The sequence below is a fragment of the Pteropus vampyrus genome, unplaced genomic scaffold (assembly GCF_000151845.1).
Source record: "Pteropus vampyrus isolate Shadow unplaced genomic scaffold, Pvam_2.0 Scaffold96, whole genome shotgun sequence".
Classification (NCBI taxonomy): domain Eukaryota; kingdom Metazoa; phylum Chordata; class Mammalia; order Chiroptera; family Pteropodidae; genus Pteropus; species Pteropus vampyrus.
The window spans coordinates 17399-25152 of record NW_011888877.1 but is presented as its reverse complement, the minus strand read 5'-3'; positions in this window follow the sequence as shown (position 1 = coordinate 25152).

Below are 7754 nucleotides of genomic sequence, written 5' to 3'. Positions count from 1 at the left end.
TGCAAAAATTAATAGTGCCTCTATCTTAGAATTGTGAGGAAAGGGACTTTAAAGTTATCACATTACCTGACCTTTAAAAAGTAAATAAAAATAGCTTAGATCCCATGCGTTCTACCCCAGTTTTCCCCCCTAAGCTTATAAAAGATTCTGTTATTTCAAGCCAGCGTGGAGCCAAAAGTCCCTGCAGAGCTATCCATGGTGCTGACCGGTGCTGACCGAGTTCACATTGGAATAAAGGAGAGGAGGCAGAGCACGGGGCATGAAAGATAAATTTGATGTTATATACTCTGAATTTGAGGTTTTTGAATACCCCTAGATGGAGAGATTGCTAATAGAGAAGAGGTTTTATGGACCTAAAATTGAGGAAGCCCATTTAGGCTGAAGGTAGAGTTCATCTTCCTTTTGGCTAAGTCCTTTCAGGGCCTTAGTAACCTGCCCGCCAGCCTCTAACTGGGGTGCAGCTCAAGATTTGCAGCAATGGACTATTCTTCTTTTGGGCATTGTGCTTTGAAGAAGTAGGATTTCAGCTTATCAGTTTATGTCTGTGCATATGCATTGCTGGCTGATTTGTGAAATTTGTCAGAGGTTGAATGAAGTGCCTGTATTTTGGGTCTTGGAATGCAAAGGAGCCCAATTATATATCAAGCATGAGGAACATTGGATGGACTCTATTTCTCCTTTAAGGTACCAAGCCAAATCTACTAGCCCCTGTGCTCTACTCTTTAATTTAAAATATATCAGAAATGTACTACTTAGTTGGTCTACAGCATAAGTAATGGGAAGCAGACATTCACCCAGTCAGGTTTAGAAAACAATGTATTGGTTCACATTATACAGGCCTGAATAGAAACTGCTTTATCCATAACTTAGTTTTATAATTTAAAATTTGACCTAGAAGCTATTCATGATTAGGCTTTAGTTTTTTGGGACTTTTCTCAGTCTATAAGCTAACATGTACTGGGTACTATTAAATAGTAGCACTTTTTTTGCCTTGTTCTGATACCTGGTATATAACAAGAATGAAGAAGAGAAGATAAAGAAATGTTGACTTTTGTGAATACAGTGTCACTGTTAGAAAGAAGGAGTCTTCTCTTTGATCAGCTGGGAAGAAGACATTGGCTTTCCCTAGGTGGGTCAAGTAGCCAAACACTGCAGGATAAGTAGCTTGTGGAAATTTCAAAAAGTGGAAGTTAATGAAAAATAGTTAAAAAGCAGTGTGGTGCTTTGAAGAAAACAGTGAAAAACAATGCGAGTTTCAAACAGACAGTGCTGGAGAACTTGCAACAGTGTTTGAGCGTGAGGCAGGCCTGAGTTTGAATCCCAGCCCCACAGTCTGGGCGGCTGCGTTACTTAAACGCTCCGCATCTGTTTTCCCTTCTGTAACATTTGAAGGGCCGCACTCCGAGTAACCCTGGTTCGACTTTGGTTGTTGAAAATAAGCTCTGGCAGCACCAGAACCTCACAATTCTGAATTTTGCGTCAGCATACATCTTCAACAGTAGAAATTTCCAAATACTTCTAATTGACAGAAGGTTGAATAGTGAGGTTCGAACTCCTTTAGAAAGCAAAACACAGCAGTGTGAAAGGAAAAGGCCATGCTTCTCAGTGAATTGATAAGATCTTACAGCCACAAATACGTGTAACGTTATAGCAGCAGTTTGCTTAATTTACACGTGTGTCTAGCCATCTTTGTATACTACAGGCCCTTTGGTAGGGCACAGCTGCCTGGAATCATGTCGCTGAACCATACTCCTGAAACAGAAATTTGGCATTACAGTTGGGGAAATGTAAACCACCTTCAAAGACAAAATGAGGCCACTGCAGCGTGATTCCTTTTATTTACAGATGTAGGAAAGTTAGTAATGAGGGGGATCAGAGCAAGGAGAGGAGAGAAGAGAGGAAATGGGAATGTTCTTGAAATTTACCTCTAACGACCTTTTGGCTGCATTTAGAGCCAGAGAAAGGAGCGAAGCCTGTTGGGTTAAAGTGTTTCAAATGCTTTATTTTCTTGTATCCAAATTTTATAGAATTATAAAGATCATGAAACCATAGAAATAACCTGATTTCTCTCCTTACTTTTCAAATGATGAAATTGAATCCCCAAATGGTTAAATGATCTAAGATAACCTAACTAGTTAATATATTTTGCTCATAGAACATTTCAAATGCTTTTACTTCTATCTGAGACACTTGTCCTACCCAAAACCTGCCCTCTCCCATTGCTTGGTTAATCTATTCTGCAGATTTTAGGTCACTTAGCACCTTCTGAGCAGTCTACCCTGACCACTGCCCCCACCTCTCGTAAATAAAGCTCAAATAATTATAACAGTAGAAAACAGCCACAACTGTTTCTTCGACACTCATTATTTAATCATAACAAGTCTGTGAGATAGGTGTTGTTTCTCCCCATCTTACAGAAGGAGAAACTTGCCCAGGGTTACAATTAATATGCGGTAGAGCCAGAATTCAAACCCACGGACTCTTGCTGCAAAATCTGAGCTTAACTCACCACGCTTTTATACCATTTATCTGTTCTCAGGATACCGTGTATCTCTCTCAGTACTTACTGCTCCTTATGCTGTATTTATTTGTGTGATTATGTAATGCATTTCTTCTCACTAGATTGTAACCTTCAGGAGGGCTCAGATCATGTATCCTTTAACATCATTTTTGCTTAGCTCCTGAGTGCATGTATTTCTGTGTGTAAATAATAGTTCATTTTAAGTTATTATTCTGAATGCATTATACAGTAGCTCCACTGCACAGAGTACTGTACTACAATTGTATTATTACAAAACTAAGTGAGAAAATGCACACAAAGTGCTCACTAGCTCACATCACTTGGTAGGTGCTTAGTAACTGCTGACCTGTAATTATAATGAACAGGCTTAGAGGTAACTTAGCTCTAAGACCACAAAACAGGATCTGAACTCAGGTGTTCATTGCTCTTAACTTTTATTCCCTACTTCTTTTTGTATCTACAATGAACATAGTTTGAAAATCACTTTTTCAAACTAGAATCTTAGAAACTATTGCTTTCCATAGCTGATTTCTTAACTAAAGAGTCAGCTAAAAGTAAAAGTATCATCCTTGGCAAATGTTGGTTTCATCTTTGAGACCAAGACAGATCCAGAGTCTTTATGATCCAGTTGGGGTTAATAGGCAACTTTCTGACCCAGTCTCCCGAGTATGAACCATGAAGAAAGGCTAAAATTAGGATTTCAAATCAACATGCTATTTGAAAGTAATCGTTAGGTCCTCATTTAATTACAGCAGATGAGTACTTGTTTCCTCAGCCTGCCTTTGATCTTTTAGGTGTACTTGTTTCTACGTATATTCCATGTCTTCCTGTATATTTTTTGTGTGGTTTGGATAGGATTTATTATTTCAAATCGTATCCTTGAAGTTAGTTCAGCAGTGTTATCTTCAGGATGTAGAGATGCATTTGGCCAGTGATTGGCAATATATTTTGGTATGTGGAACCTAACTGCAGAATAAAAATTGAGCTATAAAATTAATTTACACAATAGTAACAGATATGTGATAAAGAGATCAAAATTAATCTTAAAGCATAAGACAAAATGCAGATATCCTAGAATTAAAAATAGTAGTTTTCATAGAATTGACGATTAATTATTTAAATCCAAGGACAGAGACATTGTAGTCTAAAAATGTATTTCAGGTTTACAATTGACTAGCTATTTTATGTAGCAAAATACTGGCTTTGCATATTTATTAAAATTATTCATAACTTCATAGCTTCCTAGATGAACTGTTGAGTCCTTATTCCTTGATCCAATATATTGTTCATTTTATCATAGCTCTGTAATAGAAATTTGTCTAAATTTTAGAGTGATCCATAGAATATTTTTAGTATCAGCACCTCCTAAATACATATTTTATCATCTCCATTTTGCGTAACATGATCTTTTACATAGGTTTATAAGAAATCACCTATCTATAGAAAAACAAGGTTTTTTTTCTTTAGGGAATAAATTTTGGACAAAAATCTTTATTCAACGGGTATCAAAATATTTTTGTTACCTACAAATTTGGACAAGATGTGAATTCTTTGGAATAGTAGAAAAATAGTGGAAGGTCATGACCTTTGTGAAGATTTTATGGACGACCGTGTTTGCTTTCGGTATTATTTGTTGAGTATGTAATGTGTTGCTGTGGTCTGTCAGCGTCACAGTGTGGTTGGCCTGCTGAGTTCTGGAGCCAAACAGACTGCCTTAAGTTCATACTGTAAATTCACCACTTATTATTGATTTTATTAAACTTTTTGAGCATCGACGATCTCATCTGTAAAGTGGAGTGATATCATCTACCTTTGAGGGTCATGAGGGAAGATTCTATGAGATAAAGCACATAGGGCACTTAGAACCTGGGCACATAGTAAGCACAGTCCGTATCAGGTGCTGTAAGTGCTCATAATACTAATGATGTATCATGGAATGCCACAGGAAGTGTGGGCCGGGGTTTCAGCAAGAATATGCAGTAAAGAGATGTTTATCTCCAGTAACATGTCTCTAAACTGGTAAAAACTTAGATGATGTTAGGAAAGAATAGATGCAACTTTTAAAACTAGAATACTAATGATAATTATTAGAGTTCAGAGAAATCTCGGATAATCTAGATTTTATGGAGAACTGTGCCCTCTCTCTTTTCATGGGTGGCAAGTACAGTGCCAGAGACGATGTGACCTGCCAGGCGTGTCCAGCCAGGACAGCAGGCTGTACGTCACATCTCCTGGTTGAGAGTCTAGTTCTCCATCTGTTTTAAAGCACGGGCTTAGTTCCTTGCTTTAGGAACTAAGAATGTGACATCTTTTTCAGCATATAACACTTCTTTGCTCCTCTTGGTTTGGTGTTTTAGTGATTATTAGTTCTCTAGAAAGATCTTGTCATATACCCAAGTGTTATGCAGAAAGTGGTCACTTCAGTGAGTGTGAGCAGCTCCATCTGAGTGCCTTGGGGGGACAATAGCTGGCACTCTGGGGAGGGGTCCAGGACAGGGAACTTTTCGCGAAGTTCTCTAGAATTTCTCGTGAGATCTCATAAACTTCTAAAATTAAAATGAAGCCCTTCTTCCTTATAAAACACAGTCATTTGGTAAAGGAGACACATTAGATGCTCCTGAGCTATATTTTAATGGGTTCTGTGAAATTCTCAGTAAAGGAAAGGTCAGTGTTTGTACCATAAACAGTGTTCATGGAGGCTTAATTAACCTCGTCTCTGTGATTTCCGGAGTGTCTAGTAACTGGACTACCCATCTTTGAAAGTGGCCCGTGACCCATCACTTCCCCAGAATGACCACAGTGTCCTTGGATGCTCTCATTCATAGAGGTACTGACCCCGCCACCACCACCCGCTCCCCAGCTCTGGGGCTAGCCTTTCACCGAAGGGGAAAACGAGAAGAGGAGATGTCACTTCGTGAACGGCATGGGCTCGTGAGCTTCCCTTTGGGCTCGGCTTCACTTTCGTATGTGCGGTTGAAGTGAAGACTGTTATTACACCACTTTGTGGGGTGTGCTGAGTGGGGTTCTTCTGTCTTTTCCTGGAGACCACGTGTGAAACTAAGAAAGACCAGTGGCTGACCTTCGCCTGCTGACGACACAGGTACTTGTTCTGCTCAGCGAGTGGCGATTTTTGTGACCTTCGTGGTTGTCAGCACGGCCTCCTGCCCCGCACAGTGGCAGAGCTACTGGTCTTGGCTTGTTCTGCAGAGCAGTGTTGAGGCTTAATTGGAGGATATTTTTAACCCATTATCAAGAGCATTAAGAGGAACTGTTCAGAGAGTCTTGATGCATCTTGTTCCATTTAGGAAAGTAGATATGCCCAAATAAGCAAATGATAACCTTAAACGGTGATCCATTTTTATTTGCAATTTGTCCATCTTCCCAGGATAAAGAGTCTTCTCTCTGGGCCACAGAAGGGGCAGAACAGGCTAGACATTTACAAATGATTCTTCCTCTGGGCGTATGTGAACATACAACTCTCCTTGTTTAGAACAGGGTGGTTTTTGACTGGGCCATCCTGAATCAGTTTTCAGAACGGTAGTGAACGTGTCTGACAGGCTGGCCGTGACACAGACGGATCTGGGTGGAAGATATTTAAAGGCGTACAGACCACGTGAAGTGAAAGCAACAGTCTGAGGAACATGAATGGGCTTTTCTTTGCATCATTATTTCTGGCTCCTTTCTGCTTTTATACTAAGCAAAATATGCTTTCATCCTTTCAAACTTAGAGGGTGTTTTTGAAGGGTTGCTGAGCGATGTCCCCAAAATTATTGTCATTACCACAGCCAACGTCTTAGTCATAGATTATAGTCAAATTTAATGTTATCTCACACTTCATAGAATAGTTATTTTTTGCTTGACTTTGATTATTTTGTCTTATAGTTTTAAAATGGCAGGAAGAAATTGTTTTCAGTTTTTTCTTTAATTAAAACGAGTCCTTATGAGTTAACATATGAACTATCAGAGAATGTCTAACTAAATGAAATATGGAAGCTGCTTTTATTTAAACGCACACAGAATGTTGACCCTTCGCACTTTCATTCGTTGATTCTTCTTTCTTATATTGAGATTTTTTAAAAAATGTATTTCAAATCACCAAAAATATACTTCTCAAGCTGTGACTAAAATTTGCCACAATTAAGACACACAAGAGACTATTTAGAGTGAAGACGGGCTGGAATGTGTACATGGAGGACAGTCTAAGTGGCAGTATGATTTTGTCAGGAGAGTGAACATAGAAAAGTCTTTGTAGAATGAGTACAAAGCTATGTTGTGTATTAATAAAAATATAAGGTATGTTTTTCAAGTATATTTATTTCTCGTTCTAGTATGTAGTAGAAGTTTTGATGTCTCTTAAATAAATATTGGTTCTTGAGGATTTCTAGTCTTTGATTTCATCAGAAATTCATTCAAAAGACTTCACTGATGTTTTTGAAAGAGAAGCATTAACCTGTGGATTCCATGAACACATGGAGTAAAATTGTCAGTGAAAATGCCTGGTCCTAAGCCTGTGAAAATAGGAGTTTCAAGGCTGTCAGGGCTTCTGCTCAGGAAACATGCAGAAGAAGCAGGAGAGCCCCATGGGGAATTATTTCCTAGTAGTGGAGAGGCAATTTGTTTAAGACAGAATTTTCCAGAAATGTTGAAAGATTGGAATCATCTATAGAAGGAACACACTATATACTAGGCAGCATAAATAAATGCATATTTAGACATGATAGAACTATAGGAAGCGTATGCAAAGACAAAGGAGGAGACATTAAAAGCAACCACAGAGAAAAGACCATTTAAACTGACAAGCTAGTCCTTAAAGTTGTTTGGAGGAGTGAAGGGTCAGAATTAACAAGACCGTTCTAGGAAGAGCCAGAGGAAAGAAAGGGCTGTCTTTGTTAAAGGTATGGTAGTTAAGAAGATGTGGTGTTAGGGTGTTAGTGTAGGTTTAGACGAAGAGCCAGTGGAACAGGCCAAAAGCCATATGTAACCCCATGCATATGTGCAAACTTGATTAATGACAAGATGAGTGTTGCAGATTAATGAGGAGAGGATAAGCTATTTAGTAAATAATGCAGTTACGAGATTGTACATGTGCAAAAAAACAAATGAAAGCAAATTGTAACAAATACAGAAAATCAATTCCAGGTAGATTAAATATTTGAACCTTTAAGTCACCAACTGAAAGTTTTAAAAGGAAAGCAAAACTATAGAACTTTCAGTGAACCAAAAAAAAAAAAAA